The sequence below is a fragment of the Clytia hemisphaerica genome, unplaced genomic scaffold, assembly GCF_902728285.1.
Source record: "Clytia hemisphaerica strain Z4C2 unplaced genomic scaffold, Clytia hemisphaerica genome assembly, whole genome shotgun sequence".
Taxonomy (NCBI): Eukaryota; Metazoa; Cnidaria; class Hydrozoa; order Leptothecata; family Clytiidae; genus Clytia; species Clytia hemisphaerica.
In genome coordinates, this window is record NW_027104352.1 from 29977 (window position 1) to 51927 (window position 21951).

The following is a 21951-nucleotide window of genomic DNA, read 5'->3' on the forward strand; positions in this document are numbered from 1 at the left end:
CGACTCTAACCAAAGAAAGGAATCTCTACCAAGCGCTACAAGATATGATTGATGAACGTGTGGTTGAAAAAATGCATCCTAAACATGAATGTAAATTCGGAGGTCTATGTAACAACGTTTACAGCTATGGATGTCATAAGTATGTGAAGAAATGTGATGGTTCAGGATGCACAGAAATCGTAAGTAAAATTATAAAAGCATTTTGGTTGTGCAGCCCTTTGTAAATGTATTTTGACTACTTGATTGACGATCACTTTTGTATTGTTAGTGGCAGAAACTACCCAATAACATCCTATGTAATTTACGTTAACTGTGCCTGAAAATATAATCTAGTTTTTCCAAGCACACTTTTCCCCGGGATTTGAGTTTAATTTCTCATATTAATTTTCGCCCATCATTTTGCAAGATCCCATAGAAGAAAAGCGAAAGCAATACACTTATTATGAGGCTCAAACTGCAGTTTTCCTCATGATGTCTTAAGAAGTGAACGGTCATGCTCTCGGATAACTGACGTGTCAAGGAAAAAGGGGCGTTTTGAATTTTATGGCTTAATCTTTTGGCTGGCTAATATTCTTGTGGTTTTTTTTCTTATTGTTATTTGGCTTGTTGTATTGATTGGTTTTGGTAATATGAGTCAAGCAAAACAAGGAGTTCTACTGAAGTCACAAAAATGTTTGAAGCCATTGACAAAAAACTTGAAACTGTTGCTTCGAAGGATGATTTAACTGAAATCAGAGATCTATTCCAAACTTTAAATGACAAAATTGTATACCAGGATGCAAAGATTGCCTCTTTAGAAAAGGAATCTACTAACCACGAAGAGAGAATTCTATACTTAGAGGAAAATTTACAGATCCTTCAGGATAAAAACGCAGTACTAAACAGTTCAGTAAACTTTTTAACAAAGCAAAATGATGCTCAGGAGCAATATTCACGCAGAAGCTGCCTGAGGATCAATGGAATTCCAAAAGATGTAAACGAGTCAAGTGCAGATTGTGTGACTAAGGTGACTGAGGTTTGTAAGGATTTGAATATCAACTTAGAGGCAAGTGACATTGACAGGGCCCATCGTGTGGGAAAAGATCGTAAAACTATGATTGTTAAATTTTACTCCTTCAATAAACGAACAAGTATCTACAAAAATAGGAAAAATGCTACGAACAAAAATATAAAAGTTTATTTGGATTTGACGAAACGCGTCTCAAATTGTTGGATGAGGCCAGAGAGTTGATCACGAGAGATTGTAACGTTGAGTACGTATTTGGAGACATCAACTGCAATGTGGTTGCGAAATTGAAATCCTCCCAGTACAAGTTCTTCGACAACATTCACACGTTCAAAGATATGATTTTGCGTACAGAGTAGTCCTTCTTTTGTCATTGTCAACACCCTTGATGTATAGCATCTATGTATCTTTGGTGACATAATCTGACATAATCTTGAAAACATAGAGTTTTTTTTCTGTTGTGTTTTTGTTTTGTTTTTCGTCAAACTCTATTTTTTTCCTTATAACATTTTTTAAACCATCTGCCGTTTTTGCATTTTATATAATGCCCTTTTTCTACACTGAAAGTGATTATTAATTGCTTTTCTTTTGTCTTTTTATCACCTGCACTTTGATTACGCGGGTGTGATTATCATTACATTTGTGTTCGAGTATTTTCTACCTAATTACTTTTTATCAACTCTTTTTTTTTTTCTATAATGTCTTGTCGTATCTTTTTTACTATTTTATGTGTATGTTGGAGCTACATCTGTAAGGTTTGTTTTGGTTTTGGATTTGTCGAACCGGATGGCTTGATATGGGAATAAGTCTACAGCAGTATAGAGCGTGCGTTGGAAATTTTAACTCTTGCAAATATCTTTTCGGGAGAGTAAGCCTGAGTCTATGTATTAATCTTATGTTTTCGGGGTTACCAAATCTTCTCCCCTATCGTTTCCATCTTTTCTGGTTACAATATTTTTATACACTTTTTCAGCTTAGCCTTCTCCTTTTGGCAGGAGATATTGAGTCTAACCCGGGGCCGAGAGAGAAAGATAACACCTTATCAATTTCTCATTGGAATCTAAACAGCGTTTGGGTTAATAAATTTTCAAAGATTGCTCAAATTACTGCCTTTCTGAGTGCTCACAAGTTTGATATCTTCTGCGTTGGTGAGTCGTTTCTCGATTCTTCTATCGAGAGCGATGATTCGAGGTTGAAGATAGAAAATTATGAGTTGCTCAGATGTGATCACCCATCTAACTCAAAAATAGGTGGTGTTTGTCTTTATTATAGAGAGGGTCTTTCTGTTGATAGAAGGCCTGAGTTGTCTTCTCTTGACGAGTGCCTTGTTTGTGAAGTTAAATCTGGTTCGAAAAAACTTCTTCTTTGTCTTCTCTACCGAACTCCTAGTCAAAATGCAGAAGAATTTTCTGCATTTAAACAAAAATTGGAGGAAACTATCAGAAAAACTTATAATGTTTCTCCTACTTTAGCTATTTTTCTCGGTGACTTTAACGCAAGAAACTCAGTTTGGTGGACTGGTGATATCACAAATTCTCAGGGAGAGGACATTAGCGAGTTAGCTTCACAATATGGGTTACATCAACTGATTGATGAGCCGACTCATCTTCGTCCTTCTTGCATTGATCTTATTTTTTCATCTTCGCGGACTCCTATTTTAGACTCCGGGGTTTTACCTTCACTTAATCCACGTTGCCACCACCAGATACTCTTCGTAAAACTAAACTTTCAAACTACATTCCCTCCAGCCTATAAACGCAAGATTTGGGACTTTTCTCGTGCTGATGAGAGGGGGATCGTGCTTGCCCTGAATGCCATTGATTGGGAAACCTCCTTTCTGGGACTCAACGTAGAAGATCGTGTTTCCCTTCTCTCTGAATATATACTTAATATTTTTCTAATTTTGTTCCAAATAAAACTATCACCATCAGAGACAAAGATGCGTTATGGATGACTCCTGAGATAAAGCAGATGCTTTTGGATAAGGCTAAGATATATCGTCGTTGGAGAAAATGGGGAAATCCTTTAGATGGTCAGGCACTTGTTGACATGGTTGACAGGTGTAGATTGGCCATCAAGACTGCCAAGGATAACTATTTTTCTCGTCTTGGCAACTCTTTAAATGATCCAAACATAGGAAGTAAGAAATACTGGTCTACTCTGAAGCAGTTTCTGAACGTACGTAAAACCCCGAAAATTCCACCTATTCGAAATGAAAGAAACGTCCTTGTAAGCGATGTTTCTGAGAAGGCCGATATTTTCAACTCTTTTTTTTCAAACCAATGCTCACTTATCGATACTGGCAGTGTTTTGCCACCTGAACAATTTCTTACTAACTCCAGACTCGATAATCTTGTATTTGAAGAAGAAAAAATCGAGTCTATTATTAATTCTTTGAATGTTAACAAGGCCCATGGGTGGGATAATATTTCTACTCGTATGGTCAGAATCTGTGGTAAGTCTCTAGTAAAACCTTTGCTTAGTATATTCAATCTTTCTATCAACTCTGGCATCTTCCCATCACAGTGGAAGAAAGGAAACGTGGTTCCTGTCTATAAAAAGGGAGACAGGAGCATAGCCAAAAACTACAGACCAGTGTCTCTTCTTCCTGTGTTTGGAAAAATATATGAAAAGTGTATTTATGATACACTTTACAGATATTTTGAAAATAACAACTTATTTTCTCCTTGTCAGTCTGGTTTTCGGGAGGGGGATTCCTGCATTTCTCAGTTGTTATCCATAACGCATGATATTTATACAGGGTTTGACAAAGATCCTTCTCTAGATACCAGGGGGGTGTTTTTAGATATTTCAAAGGCATTCGATCGGGTGTGGCACGATGGCTTACTCTTTAAACTCAAATCTTATGGGGTGACTGGACCGTTACTTTCCTTAATTCGCAGCTTTCTTGACGATAGGCATCAGAGAGTTGTGTTGAATGGGAAAACATCTGAGTGGAAGCGAATCAATGCAGGGGTACCTCAAGGCTCGATTCTTGGTCCATTGTTCTTCTTAATTTATATTAATGATCTTCCAGAAAACCTTGAGTCAAAACCCAAGATCTTTGCTGACGATACCTCTTTATTCTCTCTTGTGATTGATCAACTCTTGAGCCTTGATGTACTTAACAGAGATCTCTCCAGGATAACTGATTGGGCTCATCAATGGAAGATGTCTTTTAACCCTGACCCATCTAAGCAAGCTGTTGAAGTCTATTTTACCTGTAGACTCACTCCTCCTAATGCTCCAGTAATATCCTTTAATAACTCTAATATCGCGACCAGTGAGTACCAGAAACATCTTGGTTTAATCTTAGATTCAAAACTTTCTTTTGATCGCCATCTAGATGAGAAGATACAAAAGGCCAATAAAGGAATTGGTCTTATTAACCGACTTCGCAAGCATGTGCCTAGGAGATCTCTACTAACCATTTATAAATCTTTCATTAGGCCTCATCTTGATTATGGTGATATCGTATATGACCGCCCAGGAAATGCTACCTTTGTGCAGAAGCTTGAATCTATTCAATATAATGCCTGCCTTGCTATAACAGGCTGTTTTCGTGGAACGTCTCAAGAAAAACTATATTCAGAACTTGGTCTTGAAAGTCTTGCTGACAGGCGCTTTGCTAGAAGAATGACATTCTTCTATGGAATTATTAACAATTTAGCCCCTTCGTATTTACGTAACTACCTGCCAGTAAGACTTACAGCACCAGGTGGCCTTAGAACAAGAAATCCTATTTATCCTCTTAATATACGAACTGAACGTTTCCGTAACACTTTTTTTCCGTACTGCATATCTCAGTGGAATGTTCTGGGAGGTAATATACGAGATCTACCTTCAATTAAAACTTTCAAAAAAGCAATCTATGAATTTTTGAGACCCAAGCAATCCCATGTTTTTGATGTTCCTGACATTCAAGGAGTGATCTTTCTTAATCGACTTCGGGTCGGTTTCAGCCATCTCAACGAGCATAAATTTAGACATGGCTTCCGCGACACTTTAGACCCTTTCTGTGGTTGCCGAACTAACTCTGTTGAAAACACTCAACACTTTCTTCTGCACTGCTCTATATATTCCCATGCAAGACAATCTTTGTTCGACAAACTTCAGACCCTAGGCATTATTTTTCATCCGCCACTTAACCCTCCTTTTTTCTGTCGGCTTTTATTATATGGGGATGAAAGTTTGACTTCAAATCTAAATAAATCTATTCTTTGTTCTGTTGTTGAATTTCTTAACGAAACTGGAAGGTTTAGCGGTGCTTTATTTTAGGCTTTTACCTAACAACTGTAGCTTCCTTCTCCAAGATTTTTTCTTTTTATTTTCTTTATTTACTTATTTATTTATTTTTTACATAGTCTAGTACCTCTGGCGATATAACGTTAGTTCCTAGCGGGGGGAGGGACTATATTTTATGTTTAAGTAATGTTTTGTAATATATGTTCGTAGTGTACACGTGTCTTTGTTTCAATAAAGAAAAAAAAAAAAAAAAAAAAAAATGTCTTAAGAAACATTTTGTGAGTGGCAATAACGGTTTAAACGATGTAGAAGCTACAACTTGATATTTTGCCAAAAGTACTGTAAAGTACTTGCATACATTAAGGTAAATATTATGTCGCGAAATTTAAGCATTTATATAATTCCCGTATACTTTCTGTAACTTTAGGGAACTTGCTGGCGTCAATGTTACTCAAACACGAAGACATGGTGTAGATTAGCAGACACATCCAGACGTGACCAATTCTTTACTTGTCAAAAAGATTCAGATTGTGCACACACCAGAGAACGAGGATTGTTAGGAAAACCTGCTAAGGAAGTTTGCGAAATGAATTTTTCTCTTTTAGCTCTGGGCCAATATGTCATGGATCAAATCCTTAAATGTTTAAAGTACTTTAAAGAGGAAGAAAATTTGACTTTGTCGATGGTTATGAACAGGATGAAATAAGCTTCTCCCGAAATTATACCTTGATTTCAATTCAACTTACACAATAATTTTGTACATTTTCTATTATGTTTTATTTAAAGTGTTTTTTGTAATTTTTGGAAAATAACTTTTGAAATATTATTAATTTTTGCAAGTATGGTTATTAGTTCAAGAAAATATAATTGTTGTGGGATATACTCATTTTTTGCTGTTGGTGCATGGGTTTTCCACCCTTTATTTATTTTGTAAACTATAGCCCTAGGATATGCTTTGGTACTGTTTAATATTTGGTAAGATTTGAGCCTCTGGATATGCTAGATCGACTCTTTTACATGGATGGCCCACTAATCTAGGACTTTTAGACAGTCTCTCGATTGTTTTCACGGAGTCCACGACTAGCCGGCTCGGTTATCTATGAACTGAAAGGAATATCGGAAGGCGCAGGGATTCGAACTGCGAAGCCCTAGGTTGAGACGCTGACGCCTTTGACGACTTGGCCATCGCTGTGCTTATTTTAAGCTCATTAAAAGACATGTAATCAATTATAATCGTCTGTTCTACGATGGAGAAAATAACTCGAGATCGTTTACATTTTTGGCTATTGCGGGTGTGCACTTACGTTTGTACTTACATTCTCGGTCAAAATATATTTTTTAGTTTTCAAAAATTTATTCGAATATTTAATTTGGCAGGGAGGGTTTTTAAACTTCCATGCTATATTCTGAGCCTTGTACTATTTTGAACTTTTGGATCATGACATCCCAAGCTCCTAAGTCTTAAGTCTAGCGTTAAAACTCAGAGTTAAAACTTTACCTTCGAACCTACTTTTGACCACTTAAAAATCGATTGTGGTTTCAAAACTTCCCGATGAATTTCCCTTTTTTCCTCAAATATTATGAACACCACCATTTTTGATACAATGTACAAACTTTTGTCCACAACCAGATTTTTCGTACCAACCTTTTAGTACAATGTACCAACTCAAATTTAGCTACGCAATTATTGCCCCCGCAGGAGCGTAGCGACGAGGAGGCACTCATAGTTTCACGCATAGATATTGGACTGGAATCTCGAAATTTTGTTGCGCGTTTGTTTTGTCGCCCAAGCATCCCCGTAGTTAGTCTCTTCCGTAAATGTCCGGGACGGTAGTATACATATTTTCATATTACGTTATATGCTATTATCATTATTACATATTACAATTTTAGTTTTGATTTAGCTTTGAAAAGCTGAAGCGAGTGTTATAAATGCAAATCATAACAGTGTATGATATAACACGAATTACAATATTACTTGTGCAAATCAAAACAAACAAAATGGCAGACTAGTTGTTATGATGATGAGCTGATTCATTGACTGGAAAAAGTGTTTTGTATGTCAAATTTTGTTTCTCTTGTCTTTGAAACTTAATAATAACTACTGTAATTTAGTCAGAATTTCATTTCAGCAATGATTTCAATTCTTTTCCCGGAATCTTTAAAGAAATTTGCTCAAGTTTTCAAATGTACATTTGATATTTTTGTTCAAACTCTAATTTATCTTTGTCTTTTATTTGTTTTATAGAGCTTCTCGAGCTTTAAATATCATCATATGGTCCTAACTCGAGAAAGTCCTTCTTAACTTAGTAAAACAAGATACCGGCAAAGTACAAAAAAGTTGAATGTATGCATATGTAAAGTTGAATCCAAAAGTGGTTGAATGAATGTTGAATGTCAATTCAATCAATGTAAACAAACTTTTTCTGGGGGTCTTCAAAATAGATTTACCTCACTTAGAGTTTTTTCACTGTTTTTTCACTGTTTTTTCAGTGTGGTAAATCTATTTCAAAAACTTGCAAAAAGTTTGTTTACATTCGTTTAACTTTACATGCGCACATTCAACTTTTTCATGCAGTTGTGATAGCCTAAATAACTTACGCTCCAGTGGTTTGGTGAAATAGCTCCAATTCTGGCTTTCCAAGCTAGGATGGACCTTCCCGAAGGTATTTAACGATGGTTAGACTAGGTACACAGACAGTCATACAGAAACACCATAAAGTGAAAGTATATATAGCTATAAACTCTAAAGTCTAGCTTCCTGAAGGCACGTCTCTTCATTGTCTGCGCTGCGATCATCCTAATGGCTTCAATCCTTTCAGCTTGAAGAAAAGATTGCATCATGAAAAAGTACTATGCACTTGAAAAAAAATTCAGGCGCATTTCAACTTTTTTCGACTGTACGTCTGAATGGACCACAATGGCATTCCTTTATTTTTCTTTTGACCAATAAAATAGAAGATTTTGTTTAAGAAGTGCAATCACAGCGTACGCAAGTGGAGGCCGGGCCTTAGGATTGGTTTCTATTTCACCCTATGTAAGAAATTTTTGAAATATATTTTTGAGAAGCTTTTCCAATTTTCCTTAAATTTTATTAAATTATCAAGCTGCGAATTCTTCAAGTATTTTGTTAATGGAATATAATTTTTTTTTTCAAGCAAATGCCTCAATCAATCAATCAACCAATCAATCAATAATTAAATCAATCAATTATTCCTCCTGATTATTTTTTAATGTTTTAATCTTTAATGCATTAAAGCTTTATAAGTGCTTGACATGATCTTTATGTGGGGGGCATTTAGTGAAAGCTATGACTAGTAGAAAGAATATTTGAGATAGAGTGGATCTTCCTGAGAAATTATAAACACCACAAATGATATTTAGGCGCCTTAAACAACAGTTGGAAAGTAGAGTTTTAACTCTGAGTTTTAACATGAGACTCAAGACTTAGGACCTTAGGATCTCAGGGTTCAAAAGCTCAAATTTGCTCGAATAAGGCTTAGAAACCACAATCGAAATATTCAATGAAAGAAATTGGAAGTGCTAAAGCAGCAATTTTCGTCCGAACTTTAAATTCTTAAAAAAACGTTAAAATACAATTAAAATCTCAAAATATTTCGACCGTGATTGTAGAGGCCTTATTTTTTTACATCAACAAGAAATTTTTACGTTATAAAAAAAACTAAAAGTTAGAAGAACAATACAAAAATTTCGGATGTTCTTATATAAAAAAACACGCGTACACTCCTTTTTATAATAGAACCTTAAAATTTTTAATGAGGTCTTGTCCACATTTATTTACGATTTCATCATATAAAATTATTCTTATGAAAAAGGATGTATTATTGATTGTCATTACAATCAAAGTCATAATATGTGAGCGAAAAAGAAAATTCCAACGAAACCTTACAACCACAAACGATTTAGAGGAACTCTAAATTAGAGCCTTTTCATAAACTATTATAAACGCAACAACTGCCTCGTTCTGAAACCATTGCCAAAGTGATCATATCCCTTGAGACTTTAAGTGTTACTTTTTGAATAGAGTGAACTTCTTATAAACTCCTCTGGGAATCAATTACCATAAGAATATTTTAAAAATGAGGTAAGCGTTGCTCCTGATGTAATTTATGAAAAGGTCTATTGGGAGACAGAAACGCTTTTTTTTGTACCACGCTGAGATGCTGTGGCGGAGATTTGTCTGAGAAAAAAAAGGTCATCATATGCATCTTGGGATTTGAGCATTATGTTACATTAATATTTAATTTAGTATATTGGTGAAAAAGTTGTTACGGTAATTATGATGGGAATTATCAAACGTGATACATTTTATTCCGAGCACCTCATTGGATGAATTTTAAAATAAATGAATCCCAAATAGCTCTCATTATAAAGCCTCAGTATAAAAGGAGATCAAAGTAGTACATGAAAATCAAACCAAAAGCAAATTTAAAGCGAAGTACAGTGCAATAGTGAAATTGCCGACAACAGAAAGTAAGTACAAATTTAATTGATCAGCTCTTTGAAACTACTGAATGCGAATAAGTTTTACCACTACACTTTTTCAATAACTCGCTAAACAACTAAAACTCTGAATCTGAGTGACTAGATTGAAGCAAATTTTATAGTTGAGCAAAATAAACAGAAACTTTATTCTTCACTTTTCTTCAGGCAATGGGCATCAAAATACTCATTTTATTCACCGCGGTTTTGGCAATTGTTTATTCCTATCGCATAAGCAATGACGACTCTAACCAAGGAAGGAATCTCTACCAAGCGCTACAAGATATGATTGATGAACGTGTGGCTGAAAAAATGGATCCTAAACATGAATGTAAATTCGGAGGTCTATGTAACAACGTTTACAGCTATGGATGTCATAAGTATGTGAAGAAATGTGATGGTTCAGGATGCACAGAAATCGTAAGTAAAATTATAAAAGCATTTTGGTTGTGCAGCCCTTTGTAAATGTATTTTGACTACTTGATTGACGATCACTTTTGTATTGTTAGTGGCAGAAACTACCCAATAACATCCTATGTAATTTACGTTAACTGTGCCTGAAAATATAATCTAGTTTTTCCAAGCACACTTTTCCCCGGGATTTGAGTTTAATTTCTCATATTAATTTTCGCCCATCATTTTGCAAGATCCCATAGAAGAAAAGCGAAAGCAATACACTTATTATGAGGCTCAAACTGCAGTTTTCCTCATGATGTCTTAAGAAACATTTTGTGAGTGGCAATAACGGTTTAAACGATGTAGAAGCTACAACTTGATATTTTGCCAAAAGTACTGTAAAGTACTTGCATACATTAAGGTAAATATTATGTCGCGATATTTAAGCATTTATATAATTCCCGTATACTTTCTGTAACTTTAGGGAACTTGCTGGCGTCAATGTTACTCAAACACGAAGACATGGTGTAGATTAGCAGACACATCCAGACGTGACCAATTCTTTACTTGTCAAAAAGATTCAGATTGTGCACACACCAGAGAACGAGGATTGTTAGGAAAACCTGCTAAGGAAGTTTGCGAAATGAATTTTTCTCTTTTTAGCTCTGGGCCAATATGTCATGGATCAAATCCTTAAATGTTTAAAGTACTTTAAAGAGGAAGAAAATTTGACTTTGTCGATGGTTATGAACAGGATGAAATAAGCTTCTCCCGAAATTATACCTTGATTTCAATTCAACTTACACAATAATTTTGTACATTTTCTATTATGTTTTATTTAAAGTGTTTTTTGTAATTTTTGGAAAATAACTTTTTGAAATATTATTAATTTTTGCAAGTATGGTTATTAGTTCAAGAAAATATAATTGTTGTGGGATATACTCATTTTTTGCTGTTGGTGCATGGGTTTTCCACCCTTTATTTATTTTGTAAACTATAGCCCTAGGATATGCTTTGGTACTGTTTAATATTTGGTAAGATTTGAGCCTCTGGATATGCTAGATCGACTCTTTTACATGGATGGCCCACTAATCTAGGACTTTTAGACAGTCTCTCGATTGTTTTCACGGAGTCCACGACTAGCCGGCTCGGTTATCTATGAACTGAAAGGAATATCGGAAGGCGCAGGGATTCGAACTGCGAAGCCCTAGGTTGAGACGCTGACGCCTTTGACGACTTGGCCATCGCTGTGCTTATTTTAAGCTCATTAAAAGAACATGTAATCAATTAATAATCGTCTGTTCTACGATGGAGAAAAATAACTCGAGATCGTTTACATTTTTGGCTATTGCGGGTGTGCACTTACGTTTGTACTTACATTCTCGGTCAAAATATATTTTTTAGTTTTCAAAAATTTATTCGAATATTTTAATTTGGCAAGGAGGGTTTTTAAACTTCCATGCTATATTCTGAGCCTTGTACTATTTTGAACTTTTGGATCATGACATCCCAAGCTCCTAAGTCTTAAGTCTAGCGTTAAAACTCAGAGTTAAAACTTTACCTTCGAACCTACTTTTGACCACTTAAAAATCGATTGTGGTTTCAAAACTTCCCGATGAATTTCCCTTTTTTCCTCAAATATTATGATCTTGATTGCAGAACACCACCATTTTTGATACAATGTACAAACTTTTGTCCACAACCAGATTTTTCGTACCAACCTTTTAGTACAATGTACCAACTCAAATTTAGCTACGCAATTATAGAAAGAATATTTGAGATAGAGTGGATCTTCCTGAGAAATTATAAACACCACAAATGATATTTAGGCGCCTTAAACAACAGTTGGAAAGTAGAGTTTTAACTCTGAGTTTTAACATGAGACTCAAGACTTAGGACCTTAGGATCTCAGGGTTCAAAAGCTCAAATTTGCTCGAATAAGGCTTAGAAACCACAATCGAAATATTCAATGAAAGAAATTGGAAGTGCTAAAGCAGCAATTTTCGTCCGAACTTTAAATTCTTAAAAAAACGTTAAAATACACTTAAAATCTCAAAATATTTCGACCGTGATTGTAGAGGCCTTATTTTTTTACATCAACAAGAAATTTTTACGTTATAAAAAAAACTAAAAGTTAGAAGAACAATACAAGGCTTCAAAAATTTCGGATGTTCTTATATAAAAAAACACGCGTACACTCCTTTTTATAATAGAACCTTAAAATTTTTAATGAGGTCTTGTCCACATTTATTTACGATTTCATCATATAAAATTATTCTTATGAAAAAGGATGTATTATTGATTGTCATTACAATCAAAGTCATAATATGTGAGCGAAAAAGAAAATTCCAACGAAACCTTACAACCACAAACGATTTAGAGGAACTCTAAATTAGAGCCTTTTCATAAACTATTATAAACGCAACAACTGCCTCGTTCTGAAACCATTGCCAAAGTGATCATATCCCTTGAGACTTTAAGTGTTACTTTTTGAATAGAGTGAACTTCTTATAAACTCCTCTGGGAATCAATTACCATAAGAATATTTTAAAAATGAGGTAAGCGTTGCTCCTGATGTAATTTATGAAAAGGTCTATTGGGAGACAGAAACGCTTTTTTTTGTACCACGCTGAGATGCTGTGGCGGAGATTTGTCTGAGAAAAAAAAGGTCATCATATGCATCTTGGGATTTGAGCATTATGTTACATTAATATTTAATTTAGTATATTGGTGAAAAAGTTGTTACGGTAATTATGATGGGAATTATCAAACGTGATACATTTTATTCCGAGCACCTCATTGGATGAATTTTAAAATAAATGAATCCCAAATAGCTCTCATTATAAAGCCTCAGTATAAAAGGAGATCAAAGTAGTACATGAAAATCAAACCAAAAGCAAATTTAAAGCGAAGTACAGTGCAATAGTGAAATTGCCGACAACAGAAAGTAAGTACAAATTTAATTGATCAGCTCTTTGAAACTACTGAATGCGAATAAGTTTTACCACTACACTTTTTCAATAACTCGCTAAACAACTAAAACTCTGAATCTGAGTGACTAGATTGAAGCAAATTTTATAGTTGAGCAAAATAAACAGAAACTTTATTCTTCACTTTTCTTCAGGCAATGGGCATCAAAATACTCATTTTATTCACCGCGGTTTTGGCAATTGCTTATTCCTATCGCATAAGCAATGACGACTCTAACCAAGAAAGGAATCTCTACCAAGCGCTACAAGATATGATTGATGAACGTGTGGCTGAAAAAATGGATCCTAAACATGAATGTAAATTCGGAGGTCTATGTAACAACGTTTACAGCTATGGATGTCATAAGTATGTGAAGAAATGTGATGGTTCAGGATGCACAGAAATCGTAAGTAAAATTATAAAAGCATTTTGGTTGTGCAGCCCTTTGTAAATGTATTTTGACTACTTGATTGACGATCACTTTTGTATTGTTAGTGGCAGAAACTACCCAATAACATCCTATGTAATTTACGTTAACTGTGCCTGAAAATATAATCTAGTTTTTCCAAGCACACTTTTCCCCGGGATTTGAGTTTAATTTCTCATATTAATTTTCGCCCATCATTTTGCAAGATCCCATAGAAGAAAAGCGAAAGCAATACACTTATTATGAGGCTCAAACTGCAGTTTTCCTCATGATGTCTTAAGAAACATTTTGTGAGTGGCAATAACGGTTTAAACGATGTAGAAGCTACAACTTGATATTTTGCCAAAAGTACTGTAAAGTACTTGCATACATTAAGGTAAATATTATGTCGCGATATTTAAGCATTTATATAATTCCCGTATACTTTCTGTAACTTTAGGGAACTTGCTGGCGTCAATGTTACTCAAACACGAAGACATGGTGTAGATTAGCAGACACATCCAGACGTGACCAATTCTTTACTTGTCAAAAAGATTCAGATTGTGCACACACCAGAGAACGAGGATTGTTAGGAAAACCTGCTAAGGAAGTTTGCGAAATGAATTTTTCTCTTTTTAGCTCTGGGCCAATATGTCATGGATCAAATCCTTAAATGTTTAAAGTACTTTAAAGAGGAAGAAAATTTGACTTTGTCGATGGTTATGAACAGGATGAAATAAGCTTCTCCCGAAATTATACCTTGATTTCAATTCAACTTACACAATAATTTTGTACATTTTCTATTATGTTTTATTTAAAGTGTTTTTTGTAATTTTTGGAAAATAACTTTTTGAAATATTATTAATTTTTGCAAGTATGGTTATTAGTTCAAGAAAATATAATTGTTGTGGGATATACTCATTTTTTGCTGTTGGTGCATGGGTTTTCCACCCTTTATTTATTTTGTAAACTATAGCCCTAGGATATGCTTTGGTACTGTTTAATATTTGGTAAGATTTGAGCCTCTGGATATGCTAGATCGACTCTTTTACATGGATGGCCCACTAATCTAGGACTTTTAGACAGTCTCTCGATTGTTTTCACGGAGTCCACGACTAGCCGGCTCGGTTATCTATGAACTGAAAGGAATATCGGAAGGCGCAGGGATTCGAACTGCGAAGCCCTAGGTTGAGACGCTGACGCCTTTGACGACTTGGCCATCGCTGTGCTTATTTTAAGCTCATTAAAAGAACATGTAATCAATTAATAATCGTCTGTTCTACGATGGAGAAAAATAACTCGAGATCGTTTACATTTTTGGCTATTGCGGGTGTGCACTTACGTTTGTACTTACATTCTCGGTCAAAATATATTTTTTAGTTTTCAAAAATTTATTCGAATATTTTAATTTGGCAGGGAGGGTTTTTAAACTTCCATGCTATATTCTGAGCCTTGTACTATTTTGAACTTTTGGATCATGACATCCCAAGCTCCTAAGTCTTAAGTCTAGCGTTAAAACTCAGAGTTAAAACTTTACCTTCGAACCTACTTTTGACCACTTAAAAATCGATTGTGGTTTCAAAACTTCCCGATGAATTTCCCTTTTTTCCTCAAATATTATGATCTTGATTGCAGAACACCACCATTTTTGATACAATGTACAAACTTTTGTCCACAACCAGATTTTTCGTACCAACCTTTTAGTACAATGTACCAACTCAAATTTAGCTACGCAATTATAGAAAGAATATTTGAGATAGAGTGGATCTTCCTGAGAAATTATAAACACCACAAATGATATTTAGGCGCCTTAAACAACAGTTGGAAAGTAGAGTTTTAACTCTGAGTTTTAACATGAGACTTAAGACTTAGGACCTTAGGATCTCAGGGTTCAAAAGCTCAAATTTGCTCGAATAAGGCTTAGAAACCACAATCGAAATATTCAATGAAAGAAATTGGAAGTGCTAAAGCAGCAATTTTCGTCCGAACTTTAAATTCTTAAAAAAACGTTAAAATACACTTAAAATCTCAAAATATTTCGACCGTGATTGTAGAGGCCTTATTTTTTTACATCAACAAGAAATTTTTACGTTATAAAAAAAACTAAAAGTTAGAAGAACAATACAAGGCTTCAAAAATTTCGGATGTTCTTATATAAAAAACACGCGTACACTCCTTTTTATAATAGAACCTTAAAATTTTTAATGAGGTCTTGTCCACATTTATTTACGATTTCATCATATAAAATTATTCTTATGAAAAAGGATGTATTATTGATTGTCATTACAATCAAAGTCATAATATGTGAGCGAAAAAGAAAATTCCAACGAAACCTTACAACCACAAACGATTTAGAGGAACTCTAAATTAGAGCCTTTTCATAAACTATTATAAACGCAACAACTGCCTCGTTCTGAAACCATTGCCAAAGTGATCATATCCCTTGAGACTTTAAGTGTTACTTTTTGAATAGAGTGAACTTCTTATAAACTCCTCTGGGAATCAATTACCATAAGAATATTTTAAAAATGAGGTAAGCGTTGCTCCTGATGTAATTTATGAAAAGGTCTATTGGGAGACAGAAACGCTTTTTTTTGTACCACGCTGAGATGCTGTGGCGGAGATTTGTCTGAGAAAAAAAAGGTCATCATATGCATCTTGGGATTTGAGCATTATGTTACATTAATATTTAATTTAGTATATTGGTGAAAAAGTTGTTACGGTAATTATGATGGGAATTATCAAACGTGATACATTTTATTCCGAGCACCTCATTGGATGAATTTTAAAATAAATGAATCCCAAATAGCTCTCATTATAAAGCCTCAGTATAAAAGGAGATCAAAGTAGTACATGAAAATCAAACCAAAAGCAAATTTAAAGCGAAGTACAGTGCAATAGTGAAATTGCCGACAACAGAAAGTAAGTACAAATTTAATTGATCAGCTCTTTGAAACTACTGAATGCGAATAAGTTTTACCACTACACTTTTTCAATAACTCGCTAAACAACTAAAACTCTGAATCTGAGTGACTAGATTGAAGCAAATTTTATAGTTGAGCAAAATAAACAGAAACTTTATTCTTCACTTTTCTTCAGGCAATGGGCATCAAAATACTCATTTTATTCACCGCGGTTTTGGCAATTGCTTATTCCTATCGCATAAGCAATGACGACTCTAACCAAGAAAGGAATCTCTACCAAGCGCTACAAGATATGATTGATGAACGTGTGGCTGAAAAAATGGATCCTAAACATGAATGTAAATTCGGAGGTCTATGTAACAACGTTTACAGCTATGGATGTCATAAGTATGTGAAGAAATGTGATGGTTCAGGATGCACAGAAATCGTAAGTAAAATTATAAAAGCATTTTGGTTGTGCAGCCCTTTGTAAATGTATTTTGACTACTTGATTGACGATCACTTTTGTATTGTTAGTGGCAGAAACTACCCAATAACATCCTATGTAATTTACGTTAACTGTGCCTTAAAATATAATCTAGTTTTTCCAAGCACACTTTTCCCCGGGATTTGAGTTTAATTTCTCATATTAATTTTCGCCCATCATTTTGCAAGATCCCATAGAAGAAAAGCGAAAGCAATACACTTATTATGAGGCTCAAACTGCAGTTTTCCTCATGATGTCTTAAGAAACATTTTGTGAGTGGCAATAACGGTTTAAACGATGTAGAAGCTACAACTTGATATTTTGCCAAAAGTACTGTAAAGTACTTGCATACATTAAGGTAAATATTATGTCGCGAAATTTAAGCATTTATATAATTCCCGTATACTTTCTGTAACTTTAGGGAACTTGCTGGCGTCAATGTTACTCAAACACGAAGACATGGTGTAGATTAGCAGACACATCCAGACGTGACCAATTCTTTACTTGTCAAAAAGATTCAGATTGTGCACACACCAGAGAACGAGGATTGTTAGGAAAACCTGCTAAGGAAGTTTGCGAAATGAATTTTTCTCTTTTTAGCTCTGGGCCAATATGTCATGGATCAAATCCTTAAATGTTTAAAGTACTTTAAAGAGGAAGAAAATTTGACTTTGTCGATGGTTATGAACAGGATGAAATAAGCTTCTCCCGAAATTATACCTTGATTTCAATTCAACTTACACAATAATTTTGTACATTTTCTATTATGTTTTATTTAAAGTGTTTTTTGTAATTTTTGGAAAATAACTTTTTGAAATATTATTAATTTTTGCAAGTATGGTTATTAGTTCAAGAAAATATAATTGTTGTGGGATATACTCATTTTTTGCTGTTGGTGCATGGGTTTTCCACCCTTTATTTATTTTGTAAACTATAGCCCTAGGATATGCTTTGGTACTGTTTAATATTTGGTAAGATTTGAGCCTCTGGATATGCTAGATCGACTCTTTTACATGGATGGCCCACTAATCTAGGACTTTTAGACAGTCTCTCGATTGTTTTCACGGAGTCCACGACTAGCCGGCTCGGTTATCTATGAACTGAAAGGAATATCGGAAGGCGCAGGGATTCGAACTGCGAAGCCCTAGGTTGAGACGCTGACGCCTTTGACGACTTGGCCATCGCTGTGCTTATTTTAAGCTCATTAAAAGAACATGTAATCAATTAATAATCGTCTGTTCTACGATGGAGAAAAATAACTCGAGATCGTTTACATTTTTGGCTATTGCGGGTGTGCACTTACGTTTGTACTTACATTCTCGGTCAAAATATATTTTTTAGTTTTCAAAAATTTATTCGAATATTTTAATTTGGCAGGGAGGGTTTTTAAACTTCCATGCTATATTCTGAGCCTTGTACTATTTTGAACTTTTGGATCATGACATCCCAAGCTCCTAAGTCTTAAGTCTAGCGTTAAAACTCAGAGTTAAAACTTTACCTTCGAACCTACTTTTGACCACTTAAAAATCGATTGTGGTTTCAAAACTTCCCGATGAATTTCCCTTTTTTCCTCAAATATTATGATCTTGATTGCAGAACACCACCATTTTTGATACAATGTACAAACTTTTGTCCACAACCAGATTTTTCGTACCAACCTTTTAGTACAATGTACCAACTCAAATTTAGCTACGCAATTATAGAAAGAATATTTGAGATAGAGTGGATCTTCCTGAGAAATTATAAACACCACAAATGATATTTAGGCGCCTTAAACAACAGTTGGAAAGTAGAGTTTTAACTCTGAGTTTTAACATGAGACTTAAGACTTAGGACCTTAGGATCTCAGGGTTCAAAAGCTCAAATTTGCTCGAATAAGGCTTAGAAACCACAATCGAAATATTCAATGAAAGAAATTGGAAGTGCTAAAGCAGCAATTTTCGTCCGAACTTTAAATTCTTAAAAAAACGTTAAAATACACTTAAAATCTCAAAATATTTCGACCGTGATTGTAGAGGCCTTATTTTTTTACATCAACAAGAAATTTTTACGTTATAAAAAAAACTAAAAGTTAGAAGAACAATACAAGGCTTCAAAAATTTCGGATGTTCTTATATATAAAAACACGCGTACACTCCTTTTTATAATAGAACCTTAAAATTTTTAATGAGGTCTTGTCCACATTTATTTACGATTTCATCATATAAAATTATTCTTATGAAAAAGGATGTATTATTGATTGTCATTACAATCAAAGTCATAATATGTGAGCGAAAAAGAAAATTCCAACGAAACCTTACAACCACAAACGATTTAGAGGAACTCTAAATTAGAGCCTTTTCATAAACTATTATAAACGCAACAACTGCCTCGTTCTGAAACCATTGCCAAAGTGATCATATCCCTTGAGACTTTAAGTGTTACTTTTTGAATAGAGTGAACTTCTTATAAACTCCTCTGGGAATCAATTACCATAAGAATATTTTAAAAATGAGGTAAGCGTTGCTCCTGATGTAATTTATGAAAAGGTCTATTGGGAGACAGAAACGCTTTTTTTTGTACCACGCTGAGATGCTGTGGCGGAGATTTGTCTGAGAAAAAAAAGGTCATCATATGCATCTTGGGATTTGAGCATTATGTTACATTAATATTTAATTTAGTATATTGGTGAAAAAGTTGTTACGGTAATTATGATGGGAATTATCAAACGTGATACATTTTATTCCGAGCACCTCATTGGATGAATTTTAAAATAAATGAATCCCAAATAGCTCTCATTATAAAGCCTCAGTATAAAAGGAGATCAAAGTAGTACATGAAAATCAAACCAAAAGCAAATTTAAAGCGAAGTACAGTGCAATAGTGAAATTGCCGACAACAGAAAGTAAGTACAAATTTAATTGATCAGCTCTTTGAAACTACTGAATGCGAATAAGTTTTACCACTACACTTTTTCAATAACTCGCTAAACAACTAAAACTCTGAATCTGAGTGACTAGATTGAAGCAAATTTTATAGTTGAGCAAAATAAACAGAAACTTTATTCTTCACTTTTCTTCAGGCAATGGGCATCAAAATACTCATTTTATTCACCGCGGTTTTGGCAATTGCTTATTCCTATCGCATAAGCAATGACGACTCTAACCAAGAAAGGAATCTCTACCAAGCGCTACAAGATATGATTGATGAACGTGTGGCTGAAAAAATGGATCCTAAACATGAATGTAAATTCGGAGGTCTATGTAACAACGTTTACAGCTATGGATGTCATAAGTATGTGAAGAAATGTGATGGTTCAGGATGCACAGAAATCGTAAGTAAAATTATAAAAGCATTTTGGTTGTGCAGCCTTTGTAAATGTATTTTGACTACTTGATTGACGATCACTTTTGTATTGTTAGTGGCAGAAACTACCCAATAACATCCTATGTAATTTACGTTAACTGTGCCTAAAATATAATCTAGTTTTTCCAAGCACACTTTTCCCCGGGATTTGAGTTTAATTTCTCATATTAATTTTCGCCCATCATTTTGCAAGATCCCATAGAAGAAAAGCGAAAGCAATACACTTATTATGAGGCTCAAACTGCAGTTTTCCTCATGATGTCTTAAGAAACATTTTGTGAGTGGCAATAACGGTTTTAAACGATGTAGAAGCTACAACTTGATATTTTGCCAAAAGTACTGTAAAGTACTTGCATACATTAAGGTAAATATTATGTCGCGAAATTTAAGCATTTATATAATTCCCGTATACTTTCTGTAACTTTAGGGAACTTGCTGGCGTCAATGTTACTCAAACACGAAGACATGGTGTAGATTAGCAGACACATCCAGACGTGACCAATTCTTTACTTGTCAAAAAGATTCAGATTGTGCACACACCAGAGAACGAGGATTGTTAGGAAAACCTGCTAAGGAAGTTTGCGAAATGAATTTTTCTCTTTTTAGCTCTGGGCCAATATGTCATGGATCAAATCCTTAAATGTTTAAAGTACTTTAAAGAGGAAGAAAATTTGACTTTGTCGATGGTTATGAACAGGATGAAATAAGCTTCTCCCGAAATTATACCTTGATTTCAATTCAACTTACACAATAATTTTGTACATTTTCTATTATGTTTTATTTAAAGTGTTTTTTGTATTTTTGGAAAATAACTTTTGAAATATTATTAATTTTTGCAAGTATGGTTATTAGTTCAAGAAAATATAATTGTTGTGGGATATACTCATTTTTTGCTGTTGGTGCATGGGTTTTCCACCCTTTATTTATTTTGTAAACTATAGCCCTAGGATATGCTTTGGTACTGTTTAATATTTGGTAAGATTTGAGCCTCTGGATATGCTAGATCGACTCTTTTACATGGATGGCCCAATAATCTAGGACTTTTAGACAGTCTCTCGATTGTTTTCACGGAGTCCACGACTAGCCGGCTCGGTTATCTATGAACTGAAAGGAATATCGGAAAGCGCAGGGATTCGAACTGCGAAGCCCTAGGTTGAGACGCTGACGCCTTTGACGACTTGGCCATCGCTGTGCTTATTTTAAGCTCATTAAAAGAACATGTAATCAATTAATAATCGTCTGTTCTACGATGGAGAAAAATAACTCGAGATCGTTTACATTTTTGGCTATTGCGGGTGTGCACTTACGTTTGTACTTACATTCTCGGTCAAAAATATTTTTTAGTTTTCAAAAATTTATTCGAATATTTTAATTTGGCAAGGAGGGTTTTTAAACTTCCATGCTATATTCTGAGCCTTGTACTATTTTGAACTTTTGGATCATGACATCCCAAGCTCCTAAGTCTTAAGTCTAGCGTTAAAACTCAGAGTTAAAACTTTACCTTCGAACCTACTTTTGACCACTTAAAAATCGATTGTGGTTTCAAAACTTCCCGATGAATTTCCCTTTTTTCCTCAAATATTATGATCTTGATTGCAGAACACCACCATTTTTGATACAATGTACAAACTTTTGTCCACAACCAGATTTTTCGTACCAACCTTTTAGTACAATGTACCAACTCAAATTT

At 34.5% G+C, this 21951-nt stretch overlaps 4 long non-coding RNA genes across 4 annotated transcripts; all 4 read left to right on the forward strand.

Annotated features, from left to right (window-relative positions):
- Positions 1-9653: 9653 nt before the first annotated feature.
- LOC136818034 (uncharacterized) lies at positions 9654-11091 on the forward strand. The gene is made up of 3 exons (XR_010848185.1): positions 9654-9745; positions 9923-10174; positions 10635-11091. It is a non-coding gene; the product is annotated as an uncharacterized lncRNA (long non-coding RNA).
- Positions 11092-13005: 1914 nt separating this feature from the next.
- Positions 13006-14443, forward strand: LOC136818035 (uncharacterized). The gene is made up of 3 exons (XR_010848186.1): positions 13006-13097; positions 13275-13526; positions 13987-14443. It is a non-coding gene; the product is annotated as an uncharacterized lncRNA (long non-coding RNA).
- A 1913-nt stretch (positions 14444-16356) lies between these two features.
- Positions 16357-17794, forward strand: LOC136818036 (uncharacterized). Its single transcript, XR_010848187.1, has 3 exons — positions 16357-16448; positions 16626-16877; positions 17338-17794. It is a non-coding gene; the product is annotated as an uncharacterized lncRNA (long non-coding RNA).
- Positions 17795-19690: 1896 nt separating this feature from the next.
- Positions 19691-21143, forward strand: LOC136818037 (uncharacterized). The gene is made up of 3 exons (XR_010848188.1): positions 19691-19800; positions 19978-20229; positions 20689-21143. It is a non-coding gene; the product is annotated as an uncharacterized lncRNA (long non-coding RNA).
- Positions 21144-21951: the final 808 nt, after the last annotated feature.